The sequence below is a fragment of the Armigeres subalbatus genome, chromosome 2 (genome assembly GCF_024139115.2).
Source record: "Armigeres subalbatus isolate Guangzhou_Male chromosome 2, GZ_Asu_2, whole genome shotgun sequence".
In the NCBI taxonomy this organism is placed as follows: Eukaryota; Metazoa; Arthropoda; class Insecta; order Diptera; family Culicidae; genus Armigeres; species Armigeres subalbatus.
The window spans coordinates 269998330-270015963 of record NC_085140.1 but is presented as its reverse complement, the minus strand read 5'-3'; the positions used below and the strand labels follow the sequence as shown (position 1 = coordinate 270015963).

Sequence of the window (17634 nt, the reverse complement as noted above, 5' to 3'; positions counted from 1 at the left end):
GGATGCTTCCCTGGGACCCGAAAATGTTCATTTAGTGCAGATCTGGGGGCCACGATGCTCCTTTTACGCCCACATTTGGACAACAAAATAACTTTTCTTAGTGGGTAATATGATATAAAATTGCTTCCATCTTAAAAAAAATTAACGTTTTTCAAAAATATGTTTCACTGGTCAAAACGCCCCAGTGTAGGCAGGACGATATGCCCTTACCAACTGGACACAAACGCGGCGAGCTTGCAGCAGTTGCTTCCAAATTATATGAACTAAATTATATAACTATTGAAATGTAATTCAAACCTGCTTAAATGGACTTATGTTGGTTTTTCAATGTCATGCACCATGTCAAGGTTACAATTTTTATTGTGGGATTGATAAAATACTAATGAAGGACTATGAAACGTCTTTGGTTAAAGTGGGGCGTATTGCCCTGGCACTTTTTGAAATCCATTTTTTCACGACTATTCAAAAAAGCTTTATTACGAGTTATCTGTAATAGTTATATGATTACTGACGGGAAATGCATTTGCGACTTCCTGGACTACCAAATAACACAAAGTTTGCATAAATTGCGTTGAAAAGTAAAAAGTTATCAAGGAGTTGCCTTAGGGGGGGCATATTATACCGTCTTACCCTATCTGCTAGAAAAGCCAAATCACTCGTTACTTGGATCATTTAGCTCGGGCATTGGTTTTCCTTTATCTTGTAGGAATAGTGCCAACGATGGCACCAAGGCTAAGTGAATGAAATTTACAATAATACAGCAAGTCTTCGAATTCGCCTTTTATTTCCGTCAACATTATAGAGCTTGCTGACGTTTACTCATCCTTCTCTTTCAAGCGCATGGGGAGGATAGGATTTGTTTTCGCTTCGCTTCCGAAGCGTTTCCCGATGAAAACAAAACCTATTCTTTCTGTGCACGTCCAAGAGAAAAATGACTAAACGTCAGCAAGCTCTATTTATAATTGGTGTTGAGTTCCCTAACGGTGATAAAGTTAATTGTCCTAAAAATGATCATCGATGTTTGTCAAAAGACAAGTTTGTACAATCCTATTTAATTCCACCACTAAATTGTATCTTGACAGATACGTATTTTGACCTCAACAGCAAAGTCGTCTTCAGTGTCTCGTACTTGACTCGACTTCAAGTACTTACTTCAAGACATATGAATTGAAAGGTATCGTACAAACTTGTCTTATGACAAGTGAAGACATTCCACTAAAAAGCTCAAAATAATTTTCTTAACAAAACGATCGTCAATACTTGAGGAATATTGATCGTTTTCGCATATCGAATCTTTTGGTGAATTTAGAATAGCAGGGACATATCGCCATACCTAAATGATTGCTTTTGCTTGCATAGAATTGTCACAACGCCATTGTTCTTTTCTGCCATTGCTGGTGCGCTATCAATCGTAAGGTCACTTAAGTTTTCGAGGGAGTAAAATGTTCCTTTACACAGGTCTTAACAGCCCTCAGGTTTTCCCCGTTAGTTGTTCCCTGCAATGGGAATAAAGTTGCCAATTTTTCTATCGAGAGAGTAGCAAATGAAGCCGACGGCTTTTTCACGTTACGTAGCTTTCAAATCTTCTGCGAAAACTTTAACTCTTCACCGTGTTCCGCGCAAACTTTGTTACAGAAGGAGGTTGTTTCCTTAGGACACGATGTCAACAACAACCGAAATGCATTCCTTAACAAGTTATCCGTCCTGGAAAAAATCATCCTTATTGCCAAAATCTTGCTAATAGCAAAACCGGCCCGTACTGCATTTTCTGACTTCGTATTACCTCGAGTGAAGAGTTTTTCGCTTCTCTAATCCATTGTACCAATCAGTGTTGTAAAATGTCATTTGCATTCGTTTGTATAATTTTCCCAGAACTTTTTTCAGAAGATAGCTATCAATTCATGTTGTATGACGAACTTATAGCGGTTAAATGGGCCTACAACTTTGTCTAGCGAGACTTTGCTGTAAATATGTAATCTGGGGCGTGGGAGGCAAAATGTCATTCAAATGACATTATGTCAAATGACACGTGACATTTTGGAGAGTTTTCACTCTCCAGCCTTTGATGTTATACTTAGAGCAATGTACCCTTGGACAAAAATATAACCCTACTCAAGCGTTATGAGTACATTCAAAATTATGGAAGAAATTTTGCTTCTAAAGAAAGTTATGAACAAATTAGTCAAATGACATGCAGATGACATTTTACAAGCCTGGTACCAATAATTTGAACCAATAACTGGAAAAGCCTTTGAAATTCTATCAACTTTTGTTTCCTACCTGGGCCATTTCAAATAATATATTTTTTGCAATTCCTGATCATAATACCTGGTTTACAGTTGTCATTTGAGTGATAAAACGGCCTACTTTTCCATACCAACAGAATGGGTGCTTTAATGACCATTATGCAACTCAAATGGGTTGCATAATATTCATTATAGCACTCATTTGGGTGCTATAATGAAAAACCTACATTGGGACAGTAGTTACTTGACTACATTTAGCTGAATTAGTTTGGGTGAGTGTTTAAATAGTGTACTCTAAGCGTCTCGTAATAAATTAAATGGTTTGTTGGACATAACATCACAATTTTCCAAAGGCAATTGCATTCATCGCTTCATAGCTTTTCAAGCTATGCAATTTGGCACGATAAGATGGAATCTTATTGTGAAGTAAATTCGATTGTACAATTTTGGTATAGATTTACCATATTAAAGCCCATTTTTCGTCATTGCAAAAATAGCGTGTGCAACTCGTTGCAAAACTCGATTTCTTCAGCACTCGTAGTATTTATCCAACTCGGCAAGCCTCGTCGGATAAACGTACAACTCGTGCTGAAAAAATCATCTTTTTGCAACTAGTTGCACAAACTACTATTATAGAATGCTTGGATTCAGATTTTATTCCTTCAATATAGCAAAACTTTCCGAACAAATTAAGCAAGCCGGCTATCCTTTTTTCAACGTGAACATAAACTACTTTGGCCAATCGTTATTGAAAATGCGATGTTCCGTATCAACCTTTTGTGTCTTGGGGTCGCTTATGCAATCCTTTCAAATTGTGTAAAATATTATTTTTTGTTTCAAATTAATATTAATAGTTTTGCAGCGCGAGCTTTAATTTAAAACTAAATTATTAAATAATGAAGAAGACACTAATCCCGTGTCTTAACGTTGGACGAATAAAAACTCGTTTGAATCATATGAAGCTGCGTAGCCGTTAATTACTGATATATGATTAAACCCCACAGTCTGTTCCCGAAAATTGATAATGAAAAATTAAAAAAAAAAAACTTCTGGAGCCAGGTAGAAAAGCTGACGGGCCAATTATGAGGTGGATCCACAAAAATGGATCCAAGGGCCGCATCCGGCCCGCGGGCCGTACGTTGGGCAGTCCTACCTTAGACAAAGAGTCCGCTTTCTCATTTCCTGGAATCGACCAATGAGAAGGGACCCAGGCCATGGTAATTGTGTAAGACCGTTTTGTAAAGCACTCAAAACTTTCCGTATCCCGTTCAGAATATACGCTGAGTGTTTAACAAGGGCACCCTACTCAAAACGGAAGCAACGCACAACTTTTTTGTATTATTTCATGCAAATTTGTTTCGGATTCCGGGAGGCTTGTCCTTAAGTACGTCACATGCACCCCCAGCATTTTGAACCCACTTAGTATAAAATTATATTTAAATTCTAATACATATGACTTGCGTTTATTCTATTTTTATCCAAATGAGTTAAAATTCATGGAACACACTTTTAGAAGATGGACCACAATCGTATTAGCGATTCGACGCATACACTTTTTTGATCCACCAAAATAACATTATAGAGGTATTAATTTAGAATATGATTCCGTTTGATCAAATCCAATCTAATTTCCTACAAACTGAATTTTATTTACCGGGATCTCAGTTAAACTTTTACCGAGATTCGTACAGCCGTGCCCTAGCAAACATGTTTTTTGCTGAGATTACTGACAAATATGCTGAAAATCAACAGAAAATTTGCCTAAAATCAGCTAACAAACGTCATTTTTGCCGGGATATCAGCTTTTTATTTTGTTAGTGCACGACTGTGTGGATTTTTGCTAAGCTGCAGAAATAAAAACTGAGTGTGAATTATTCAAACCAAAGTTTGATATATTTTATCAAGAGCAATCGCAAAACATTAGCAACAATAAAGACTACGTCAGTTTGAAACACTGAAATGGGAACTTCAGAGTAACTATCTAGGAAATTCATTAATTTATTTCAGAAATTTTCAATCATTTTCAATTGGTTTAACTCTTGTAAATTTACATTTGTTATTCGATTACGTATTTTCTAATCTTCTTCTTCTTCTTATTGGCATTACATCCCCACACTGGGACAGAGCCGCCTCGCAGCTTAGTGTTCATTAAGCACTTCCACAGTTATTACCTGCGAGGTTTCTTAGCCAGGTTACCATTTTTGCATTCGTATATCATGAGGCCAATCCAATTTCCAATCCGAAAATTGCCTAGACCGGCACCGGGAATCGAACCCAGCCACCCCAGCATGCTCTTGCTTTGTAACCGCGTGTCTTACCGCACGGTTAAGGAGGGCCCCAGGAGGTATTTTCTATCGATATCTTACGAATTCGAATTCTTAATAATTCGAAAGACAAAACTTATAATAAATATACGAAAATGTCGACTGATCCCCTACTTCCCCTGAAACATAATGAAAATATAAGCTCAAAACGAATGTACGATTCCCATGCTGGTTATTCCGCAAGAATGAAATGGCAGAACTTGTAATTGGTTTCACGCGCGCAGATAGTGGTAAAGCGATTGAGATTTTTTCCCACATGTTTTCTCACTTTATCTTGCAATTATTACTTAGCGCGCATTTCTTTGCAAGGAAATGCCTACCGTTAGCATTCTTCAAATAATTTCTCGTTCTAGTATGCCCCATTGTGTTTATTTCAGATGTTTATGTCGCTTCCAAAGTCCGTTTCCGAAACGTTAATCTTCAATTGATTGAGGATTATGCCATCCGTTATCCAAAACCCAAGTAAGGTATTGTGTCAACCATTGCGCGGCTCTTCTGCTTTATGCCACCCAACTTTAAATGGTTTAAACACGAGCCCACCAACCTAAAAGCTATAATTAGTGGCAAAACCTATTCTCATCAATGAGCAGCATGATTGAGAATTTTCCAAACACCATTCATCACCTAATCATTGGGATATATCTTTTTCTCATAGATAAATAACCGAATCCGACAGACTCTCAATAATCTCAAAGTGCCGCTTTTAACAAGTGGCATTAAAAGCATTGCAGACGCAATTGATCACCCTGAACTGTTTGTTACTGATTCAAGCAGAAAATGCCGAACGCCGCAAGACCGAGCGTGTGAAAGTTTACACATATTCATTCATTTTTTCTCTTCATTCCATGTGAGCCCTGAACCGCGATGAGTCGCGCGAACTCATCTTTGCTGACGCCGGGTAATATAGCGTGGCATTGAGCATATTTTACGATGATGCACTCTGCAGCCACAAGAACCTCAGTCAAATGTCTCGAGACTTCGGTTCGAGTTTGTTGGGTCTCGGCCTACGGCGGCGGCGGCGGCCGTTTTGATTAGCTAATTGTGTGCTTGTGTCGTGTCAAGAGATGCTCCGGGGATGCTAAACAGAAGCCCGCAGTTGAAACTGTGCCAAATAAATAAAACCAACTCATCAGCCCATCATCATCGGTTGCGGTGTGTGGTGTGGGAATGCTTATGGAATATTAAAAATGCAGTACCATGGATTAGCTCATTTCCCGTCGCATCCACTTCAGTGGGCTAAGATGTTTGCACTGCCACATATCGTAGTTGTGTAATGCTTGTTTATGGCGCCAATTCTCGTCAAAGCTGGCATCTCCATCGATAAGTGCATTTTTCTCACGAGATTGGCAATCTCCACTCTCGATGAGCGATGAGTGGCAACGTTTAATGTGATTCATGAGTTTTGACTCCTCGGCGCAGCTAGATGGATTATTAGAGGTAAAATTGTTGTAATTTGTTCGCTATAATTGAATTGATTTAGCAACTGTAACGATATATGTACAACTAAAACAACAATAGTGTATCTTAGAAAACATTATAGAATCAAAATATTTAATAATAACTATATGAACATAATGGACTTTTGAAAATTTTTATTTAGAGCGGCCTAAGTACCATCAGTAACTATATATCATAATTTAAATATTTTTCTACTTATACAATAACTACCTAATTGTTTACAAATCTTTCCATATTGTCATCTCATTGATAACTGTGCTATGGAATGAGTTAAAACAAACAGAATTTGTGCTGCATCTGTCGAGTCGGGAAGATAAACGACCGGCAGTAATTTCGTGGTCAAAAGTAAACTTCAAAGGTCAGCTCTCGATCTCGATGTCATGTCCGAGAGGATATATGACTGTTTTCGGTATGTGGGAACCAAACGAACTCTGATGCTCATTTGTGTCTTTAAATGCGGCGGCTAGTTCACGGACATACAATGCAGACCATCGAGTGCGGCATGGTCAAGGTCTCTTCCGAGTATGGCCGTAGTTGGTACTGCATGCTGTGTTACTTAGTAGCTTACGATCGACAGACAGCGAATGAGAAGATTTTCCTCAAGGTCATTACTATCCTATCTTTCTTTACAAAATTAAAATTTTATTTCAAAGTAGCTGTACAATATTTTGCGCACACAACTTGTTTAGAAAATAAAGCGGTTCTCCAGAATGATTTTAATTTTTTAAAGTTTTATTGTAACTATTAATTCGATTTTGAGAACAGTTACGCAGTTTATAAGATTGAAACAATATGTATATTTGTCCGAAGTTCCGACACGGGGATGAGACAGTCCAGCGAGACAGTTAACGTTAAACTAAACAATAGACTAGAAGCAAACACAGTACTTTTTCCCTGATGAAGACACCATTCCCATGTCGGACAAATATACATCTTGTTTCAATCTAAGACTGCGTAGCCGTTCTTAGAATCAAATTAAAAATATACGGTCGATTTACCAATAGTTTTACTTTTAACCAATTATTCAGTAAACAAACAAAAATTAGCACATATCGTTCTTTCCATAATCGAATGCTAATGCCTTCTTCTTCTTCTTCTTCTTCTTCTTCTTCTTATTGGCATTACATCGCAACACTGGGACAGAGCCGCCTCGCAGGCTTAGTGTTCATTAAGCACTTCCACAGTTATTAACTGCGAGGTTTTTAAGCCAAGTTACCATTTTTGCATTCGTATATCATGAGGCTAACACGATGATAGTTTTATGCCCAGGGAAGTCGAGACAATTCCAATCCGAAAATTGACTAGACCGGCACCGGGAATCGAACCCAGCCACCCTCAGCATGGTCTTGCTTTGTAGCCGCGCGTCTTACCGCACGGCTAAGGAGGGCCCCATGCTAATGCCTACTTAGTGTCATATATACAGATGATCAAGATTTGAAATACCCATACGAAATGTACAAAAAACCATTTCATCGTAGAGATTGGATTTTAACTTTTAGGTTTTTCAAGTTTCATCGTAAATAGAAAACGAATATAATTTGCCAAAAATAGGACTGTCTTTTCTTGAGTTATGTACGGTCGTACAAATGTCAACTTTGTTTTTGTATTTCTTGTGTTCTAAGCATACGTATTTATATATAGACGAAATACCATTTCATCGGGAAGATAGGATTTTAATTTTCAAAGTTTTTTAGTTTCATTATAATATGTTTCCATTGGCGTAAATAAGGTGGGGGGGACTAGATGTGTGCGTCGGTCTGATATTCGGCGGCGGTGGCGGCATTGGTCAGAATTTTAGTCAACGGCGGCGGCGTTTTCGCAATCACGCCGAAAGCCATTCTAGCCGGCGGCGTGAAACGGCGTGGCGATTTTTTTATTACGTTTGTTAAACTTTTTCCAAAATAATAATTTGGAAATTATTTTCGGATTTTCGGAACTACTTTGAAGTTCCGACATTTTTTTCAGAATTACCAACAGAAGCTCTCTGGAAATCCCAATGAAAATTGTTTGGAATTTCAGCAGGAGATTCTTCGGAATTTACATGAGAAATTGTTTTAAATTTCTACAGGAAAATGTTTGGAATATCCACGGAAAGTTCCTGTTAAGTTTAAGTTGAATATTTTTCGATATTCACACATTTTTTTATAATTGTAGAAGAGTGCTGCTAGTAGAATGGGTGTTTTAACTTTGGTTTGATCAGTCTACAACAGAGGTTCTAGACCTGGAGTACATATACCCCTGGGGGTTCCTTCCCCCGCTATTTTCTGACTGAATGAATAAAGTAAACCAGACTGAGGGACTAAACAGGCACTGTAAACAGTTTCACAACATATTAAGAAACGTAGGGCACAACAATTCAAAAATACCGCGTATTTTGAAGGAAAAATGTTTTAAAAAAATCAGAGGGCACCTTTCTAAGAGGGATCAATTTCCCCCGAATATTTTAAAAGTCGATTTTTGACAGCACTCCAAAAAATCGATTGTGTATCAATAACAACAATAATTGAATGACTGTCATACATCAGTAAAGTTAAATACTGTTTTTCTTAGAGAGTATGTGTAGAAATCGCGTATGTTTATTTATTTTTAGCTGTGATACATCGGAAATCAGAAAAGGGGATCAAGTCTCCCCTATACTTTGATTCGTACTGCGTTGGTTAAAATTTATTTAATGTAATTTGGAAACTAAACACAGTACATTTGGCACATTTTTAAAAGGCGATAAAATACGTTCGTTGGTGTAGTAGATGAATGTCACTATGCGAATAAAAGGCGATTCTGTTGGCTATTTTATGTGCGATAGCACGTATTTATTATTTTCTTGCGTTGCACATTGGAACAACTCAGAAAAAAAACGGTCAAAACCTCATTGTGGCGTTCGATACAGATTTAGATCCAAGATTTTTTCATAGAATATGTTCAAAAAGCTGCCCGACAAAATCTAGAGCGTGAAATCCACTATTATGTTTTAATGCGATACCCGAGCAAAAAAAAATTTTTTTCTACAATTTTTTTTTGTTCGGATTTTTGACAATGTTTTAGAATATTGTGTTTTGAGAAACTTTGCTAAAGATACTGTATGTTTTCTTCCTAATTTTAAAGGTTGAATCGTTGTTTTTCGATACTGCTGACCAAAACTCATATAAAAATCGATTTCCAGTATTTTTAAAATAAATATGCAACATATCAACACGTTTTATATCACAAAATAAAAAATGGCACTAATATACGATCGTTTTCAGATAATATGTTCTTTCTGATTGGAATTTCAGTCAAATAGAACGGTTTTATTGAAAAAATAGGTTAATTTATTGATTCAATATCAACCTTATAGGCACATTTTGGCAGCTAGATTTCCGTTATTCTAAAAGCTGATTTTGTATAAAAGAAGCTAGTAGCTAAAGCTCAGTTGGGTCTGATGAGGCTCACTGATTTTTGTTCCAATTTTTATAGTGTAGTTTTCGATAAATATTTCTCTTTCTCATCATATACTCATTTCATCGGCCTTATTGTGGATCTATTTATTATTTTTATAAGTAGGGTGAGCGTACCTTTTGCTTATAATTCAGTGCCTAATTTAGCCAACTTTTGAAAAACATTGTTTTCAAACAAAATCGATTGGTTTAGAAGTAAATTTGGCTAAATAATAAGTGTATCTTTATGAGAGCTAAAACATCGCCAAAGCTTCTAAAATATTTTTAATAAATGCTCGAATATGGAGATGACCAAAAATCGGTACTGTACCCGTATAATACCTTATTGGTTAAGATACTTGCACCTTACCGTTAATCGATAATGCGGAAATAACTGCTTAATAATCAATTAAAGGCTAATTAAATTGAAACAAGAAAATCAGTATACTTATATTTTACTTACTTATCATGTTTGAGCGCATATTTCTATCTTCCATATCTTCAAGGAAGGAGAATGCTCTTTGTGAGCGGGAGCTACAGCATTTTTAGTACTATTTTTAGTACAAACTGGATACAGGTGAAACAAAACCTATTTTTTTCTAAAATAACACTTCAAAAAATTGGAACAAAAATCAATGAGCCTCATCAGACCCAACTGAGCTTTAGCCACTGGCTTCTTCTATATAAAATTAGCTTTCTGAATAACGTAAATCTAGCTGCCAAAATGTGCCAATAAGGGTGATATTTTTTCATGAAATTGACCTATTTTTCCGATAAATGTGTTCCATTTAATAGAAATGTCAATAAAAAAGGCCATATTATCTTCAGATTAGCGTATGTCAGTGCTATTCAATGTTTTGTGATACAAAACGGGTCAAAACGTTGTATATTTAGTTTCGAAATATTGAAAATCGATTTTTATATTAGTTTAAGACTGCAATATCGAAAAACAACGATTCAACACTTAAAATTAGGAGAAAAACATACAGTATCTTCAGCAAAATTTTTCAAAACACAATATTCTAAAACATTGTCAAAAACCTGAACAAAAAAAAATGTAGAAAATTTTTTTTTGCTCGGGTATCGCATTAAAACATAATAGTGGATTTCACGGTCTAGATTTTGTCGGGCAGCTTTTTGAACACATTCTATGAACAAATCACGGATATATATCTGTATCGAACGCCACAATGAGGTTTTGACCGTCTTTTTTCTGAGTTGTTCCAATGCGCGTTGGATAATCGTTTAGTTCCCAACCAAAGTTGGAAATTCGATAAACCGTCACGACAATTGGCGTAGTTAGAGCTCCCAGGTGTTTAAGTTAATACTAATAGGTAAGTTGTGAAAACTACTTTTGTCAAAGTGAAGAATGCAATATTGAAAATAGGATAAAATTGTTGAAAAAAAAGTTATTCTGCGAGGAATACGAGGAGGCTTTATGAAAACAGGAAAATTGGATTCCTGTTCAATAAAAGGAAGAATTAAAATAAATGAAATAAAATGAAAAGGAAGAATTTAGAGAACAGAAGGACTTTAAATTTGAATTGTGGAAATAGTAACATTTTGGATTCCTATTCAATAAATGAAATGTGGAAAAGAAGCATGAGGACTCCTAGAGAGAAGGGGGCAAGAGGACTCCCAGGTTGAAATGTGGAAATAGGAACATTTTGGATTCCTATTCAATAATTTAAATTAAAAAAAGTAAAAAGAGCATGAGGACTCATATGGAGAAGGAGGCAAAAGGACTCCTAGGTTGAAATGTGGAAATAGGAACATTTTAGCTTCCTATTCAGTAAATGGAAGATGAAACAGGAGAAGAAATTCCTGGAAAGTAGGATTTGGATTGGATTTGACTAAAATTGGATTTAGATTGGTCTAGGATTGATTTTTTATTAGATTTGGATTGGGTTTGGATTGGATTTGAATTTGATTAGGATTAGATTTGATTGGATTTGGATTGGATTTGGATTAAATATGGATCGGATATTGATTGGATTTGGATTTAAATGGAATTGCTTTGGATTTGTATTGGATTTGAATTGGATTTGATTTGGATTTGGATTGTAATTCGATTGGATTTGGATTGGATTTGGAATGGGTTTTTAATTAAATATGGATTGGATAGGATTTGGATTGAATATCAAATGGATTTGAATTGAATTTAGATTGTGTTTCGATTGGATTTGATTTGGATTGAATTTGGATTGGTTTTGGATTGTGTTTGGATTGGATTTGAATTGGATTTGGATTGGATATGGATGGATATTGATTGGATTTGAATTGTTTCTGGGTTAGATTTGAATTGGATTGGATTTTAATTGGATTTGAATTGTATTTGGATTGGATTCGGAATGGATTTGGATTAGATTTGAATTGGATTTGGATTGGATATTGATTAGATTTGGATTTAAATGGAATCGCTTTGGATTTGTATCAGATTTGAATTGGATTTAGATGGGATTTGGATTGGATACGGATTAGAATGTATTTTAATTTGGTTTGGATTGGATTTGGGTTATATTTGAATTGGATTTGATTTGGATTTGGATTGTATTTCGATTGGATTTGGATTGGATTTGGATTGGATTTGGATTGGATTTGGATTGGATTTGGAATGGATTTGGATTGGATTTGGAATGGATTTGGATTGGTTTTGGATTGGATTTGGAATGGGTTTGGATTGGATAGGATTTGGATTGAATTTCAAATGGATTTGGATTGAATTTCAAATGGATTTGGATTGGATTTGAATTTGATTTGGATTGAATTAGGACAGGATTTGGAATGGATTTGGATTGGATTTGGAATGGGTTGGGATTAAATATGGATTGGATAGGATTTGGATTGAATTTCAAATGGATTTGGATTGGATTTGAAATGGATTGTGATTTTGATTTGACTTGGATTTTTTTAATGGATTTTGGATTATTGGATTTTTATTAAATTTGGATTTAGATGGAATGTAGATTGAATTTGAATAGGATGTGGGTTGCATAGGGAATAAGTTTGTTTTTGTGGTTGGATCTCAATTGGATTTGTATTGAGTTTGAAGATGGATTGGATTTGTTTGGTTGTTGAGAACGAAATTTAAAAAAAAAAAAACAGATTAATCCACCTAGCGTTGGTGGTGCCTTTCTCGCATTTAGTTAAGACACCAACCTTATATGAGGTTTATGTGGTCCGATGTACCATTTTCGTCATAACTTTTAAACGCAATGACCGATCGTTATAAAATTCAATAGTGATCAACAAGGCTTTGTCCCCTGTCGAATGAAACTTGTTGCGAGAAAATCGGTTAAGGATTTCTATACGAAAAGTTGTCTAATGTTTTTTATAGCTTTTGTGCACACACATACGCACACACATACTCACACACATACACACATACATACACACGGACAGACAGACATGTACTCAGCTCGTCGAGCTGAGTCGATTGGTATATAATACTATGGGTCTCAGAGGCTTCTATAAAAAGTTCGTTTTCGGAGTGAAATGATAGCCTTTCGGTACAACTTAGTTGTACGAGAAAGGCAAAAAACTCAAATTTATCCACCAGTGGTGATTATGCCTTTCTCGATTCGATGTGTTGAATTCGAATTAGTATGGTAAATGCAACGTAAATTGCCTACATTTTGGCGGTTAAAAGCTTTGATGCGATTATATCACGCTACTTAAGAATTACTCAACTATGAGAGTAATGGATTGCGACACGGCTAAATTGATTAATGACTTAAAGTGTACATATTAACAGCGTATTTGTTAAAATAAAAATAGAAATATTATTCAAAAGGAATGAGTTATTAACAAACAAAAACAATAGTGTCCAACTAGGAAAGTTTCTCCGTCGAATGAAACTAGTTGCACTCGAATCGGTCAAGTCCTTCTATATAAAACGTGTTTAACATTTAACATTAAAAAATTCCCGGGGCTACACACATCCACACACACACACACACACACACAGACGGGCATTTAATCAGTTTTTTGAGCTGAGTCGATTGGTATGTAACACTATGGGTCTCCGAGCCTTCTTTCAAAATTTGGCTTTTGTAGTGAAATTATAGCCTTCTGGTACAACTTTGTTGTACGAGAAAGGCAAAAATCTAATTGGATGTGACTGTTAAAAAAATCAGATGTCAAAATCATTGGCCCTAGTCACTATAAGAGTACACGGTTGTTTGCGAAAACCCATCGATGGGTAAAAAAACACCCATTTTCAAATAGCATTCCTGTCTGTCATAAAATGGGGGAATTTCTCAATCATGCAAAGGGTAAAAAAATACCCATCAAAAGGAACCCTAATACATCAAAAAAGGGGTAAAAATATAACCATTAATGGGTGAAAAAATAGTTTAAAAACAAAGCGCATCGTGGTGGAAGTATGGCTTCTTTCAGTTCTTAAATAATAAAAAATAATAAATAATATAACTAATAGGAACAGTTTATAATATTGGAACTATTCGACACTATCGGAACGACACAAGTAAGGTAATTGTATACAATTAATTGTTGTACAACAGTAATTTAATGCGGAAAAAATGCTTTCAGGTCCGGATCGTCGATTTTAAAACTAGTTTTGTGTTCATGGAAAACGTAGGAGCTCCGAAAGAAGCTCCGAAACGTACACGAACGTCATACAAAAAGCTGAAGGGTAAGCAATTCTAAACTTTTAAACTCATTTTTAACATGCCTCCGTTATTGAAGGTTTTTTTTTTACCAGCAAAGCTTCTCAGTCGGGGACCGACTTCTTCTTATTATGAGTCTAACACGATGATACTTTTATGCACAAGGAAGTCGAGACAATGTCCAATCCAAAAATTGTCTAGACCGGCACCGGGAATCGAACCCAGCCACCCTCGGAATGGTCTTGCTTTGTAGCCGCGCGTCTTACCGCACGGCTAAGGAGGGCTCCTGACCGACTTACGGTGTGGTATATGGCTAGGCCGAAACGAAAATGCACGTGTGACGGGAATGCTGAACGTATATTGACAACGAGATCAACAATTACGTTAATAAAAATATATAACATTATCTTTTTAATTTTTTTGTTTTCATTTATTAATTACCAGGAATACCACAAACACGGTCTACCAAACTGCTACATAACCTAAAAAATGTGTAAATTTTTACCCATTTTGTGAAAATCCGGTGTTTTTACAATGGGTGAATAAAAACCCATTTTCTGACATAAACTGCTTTTACCCATTAATGGGTAAATCGGATTTACCCATTAAATGGGGAGAGACACTTCTAGCGAAAATGGGGGTTTTTTCACCCATTAATGGGTTTTCATAAACGACCGTGTAGAGGCAACGGATATTGTAGAAGATGAATGTCACTATGCGAATAAAAGACGATTCTGTTGGCTATTTTTTGTGCGATAGCACGTATTTATTATTTTCTTGCGTTGGATAATCGTTTAGTTTACAACCAAAGTTGGAAATTCGATAAACCGTCACGACAGTTGGTTATCGATTTATTTTTAACGTATGTTGTTTTAATTTTGAAGCCTACGAGAACGATAAGATTTTTTTTTCGTAAATTGTTTACATCAAATTCTTCTAATGAGATGGACGGATTTTCCCGTCCATAAAATCATAGCTCGGGAATAAAACCAAATTTTCTCAGAAACGAAAACCAATGCCCAATTAATTCTAAACAAAAGTAATTTGTGTTTCAAACGGTTTCCGAAGATTCCAAAAGATCAATCGTATCCCATTTTTTCTTATATTTAACTGATAGTTTTTGTTCTTTCAAATTTTCTTTGACAAGACATCACTAAAAAATGATCGACAATTAATTTTCAAATTTCAACAGCTCTGTCGAAATACAAAAACTCTTGAAGTTTTTGGAAGGCAGAGAATAAATTTGAAAGTTAAATAGAGGAATATCTCTAAATAACGAACAGTTCAAATAGATTTTTGGATTAAAGTTAAGTTAAAAATTCGAATAACTATATTGAATCGTAAGTTTCCTGGTGCATTTACACGTAACTTAAGAATTACGCCACAATTCCGGCTATAGTTTGAATTTTCAGAAAAAAAAATCTTAAGGGGTATCTCAAACAATGACAAAGCCTCAAGGGGTACCACTCATCATAAAAGTTGAGATCCGCTGGTCTAGAATAATTGAGACAGCTAGTTTGGGGCCCTCCTCAGGCGTGCGGTAAGACGCGCGGCTATAAAGCAAAACCATGCTGAGGGTGGCTGGGTACGATCCCCGGTGCCGGTCTAGGCAATTTTAGGATTGAAAATTGTCTTGACTTCCCTGGGCATAAAAGTATCATCATGTTAGCCTCATGATATATGAAGGCAGAAATGGTAACTTGGCTTAGAAACCTCGCAGTTAATAACTGTGGAAGTGCTTGAGCTGCGTGGCGGCAATGTCCCAGTGGGGGATGTAAAGCCAAAGAAGAGAGAAGAGAGAGTTTGGCATAGCTATCGTTAAACAGAAAATACTTCAGAATTATGTGAGATTTTCACGAGAAATTCTCCGGAATTTAAACGGATTTTTTTTTTCAGAATTTCCTCGAAAGGTTGTTTAAAATGTAGATTTCAATAATAAAATCTTTGGAACCGCTGAACTTTTTTTTGTCTTTATTATAGAGGTTTGCAGAAAAGGGTTGGCTCACCTCTTATATGGCTGGACTTCAAAACGATGTCAAAGTCGATGATAGCTGCATTGCGTTGCACAATGAAGTGCATTTCTGTTGCATCTGACGTCGACTGACAACCGTGTGATGTCTAGAATGCGTTGCAGTTATCTAACGACTAGTGTATTGTCCGTAAGAAATTCTTGAAAAATTCCATTGGATGAAAGCAAAATATGGCCGAACTGGTAGTTTGGTAGAAAAAGTCGTTTTCCCTAACAGGGGTTTTGACCGAAATGGTCATTTGGTCGAACAGGCCATCAGCCCGAAATGCCGTTTCGCCGAAATGGTCGTTTAACAGAACGGGCCATTTGGCCGAAAATGTTGTTTGGAATTGAACGTATATCCGAAACTGTTATCAGGTCAAAAATGATTTGTCCGCAAATAAAGTTTGGCCGACAGCGAAATATGACTGAAGGGACATTCGACTGAACTGGTAATTTGGCCGAAAAAATCTTTAGATCGAAAAAAATAATTTGACTGAAAATGCCGTTCGGTAGGAATGATCATTTGGCAGAAAGACCCATTTGGCAAAATGATCAATTCAACCGAATGACCCCCAAGTAACCAGAAGTTCCTTTAAAAAACGGAATTTGGCTAGATGACTTTTGGCTTAAAGGCCAGTATCGAATAAAAAAAGTAGAAAGGTTACAGAATTTTGTTCAATTGTCATTGGACAAAAAGGCCATTTTTGACCATATTATCCATTCAGTAATTGACATTTAATAGTATGCCAAATAACATTTTCGGCCAAATAGCCAAAAGGCATTTTGGCTTTATGACTTCTGTGGCCAAACAGATTACTTTTTAGAGCAAATAGCTTTCGGCCAGACTACAAGTTCTGCTGTCTGGTGCTTTCGGCCAATCGAATTTCTCAAGAAAGAAAGCTAAAGAAAATCCTCAAAAATTTCGAGTCGAAAACCATTTTTTTTTATTTAAATTTTGAACAATCTTGCGCACAAACTTTGAAGAATTTTCCGCGGAAATTCCTGAAAATTTCTTGTGAAAATTCCAGGAAGTCTCCCTCGAATATTCCAAAAAAAATCTGTTTTAACGTTGGCTATGTCAAACTAGTCGTCTTAATAAATCTAGATTGAGGAAGTCAACGTTAAGGCATCCTTTCTTCCAGTCACAAGCTCCTACAATTATGAAGGATATTCCGAATATTTTCCTGTAGAAATTTGGAACAACTTCCCGTGAATATTCTGATAAGACTCTCATGTAAAATCGCTGATTTTTGCTGAAATTCCAAACAACTTTCCTTGGAAAACCCAAATTGGTACTTCCAAAGTATTCTTGAAACTTCTCCCATAGAAAATCTGAGAATAATGTCCAAATTAATATTCTGGAAAAAACTGAGGAAATTGATCAGATTCTTCCGGCGAAGTTTAAAAGATTATTTCGTTAATGTCTTGAAAATAACCAAAATGATCAATTCAGCCCATCGACCCTATCGGCCAAATGTCCATTTCGACCAAAGGACTAGTCGTCCATCCGTTATTTTCAAGCAAATGAACTGTTTGACCAAATGACTTTTTCGG

General features: G+C 36.1%; 1 protein-coding gene and 1 long non-coding RNA gene across 11 annotated transcripts in view; both read left to right on the top strand.

Annotated features, from left to right (window-relative positions):
• LOC134212215 (cGMP-dependent protein kinase, isozyme 2 forms cD4/T1/T3A/T3B-like) overlaps positions 1-17634 on the top strand; it is a 617973-nt gene that overhangs the window by 562703 nt on the left and 37636 nt on the right. The gene's annotated exons all lie outside the window — the stretch shown is intronic.
• LOC134212218 (uncharacterized) lies at positions 13623-14484 on the top strand. 2 transcript variants are annotated; one of them, XR_009979219.1, is made up of 3 exons: positions 13623-13932; positions 13993-14095; positions 14165-14484. It is a non-coding gene; the product is annotated as an uncharacterized LOC134212218 (long non-coding RNA). The 2 variants fall into 2 exon arrangements; XR_009979220.1 differs by having other exon boundaries at positions 13623-14095.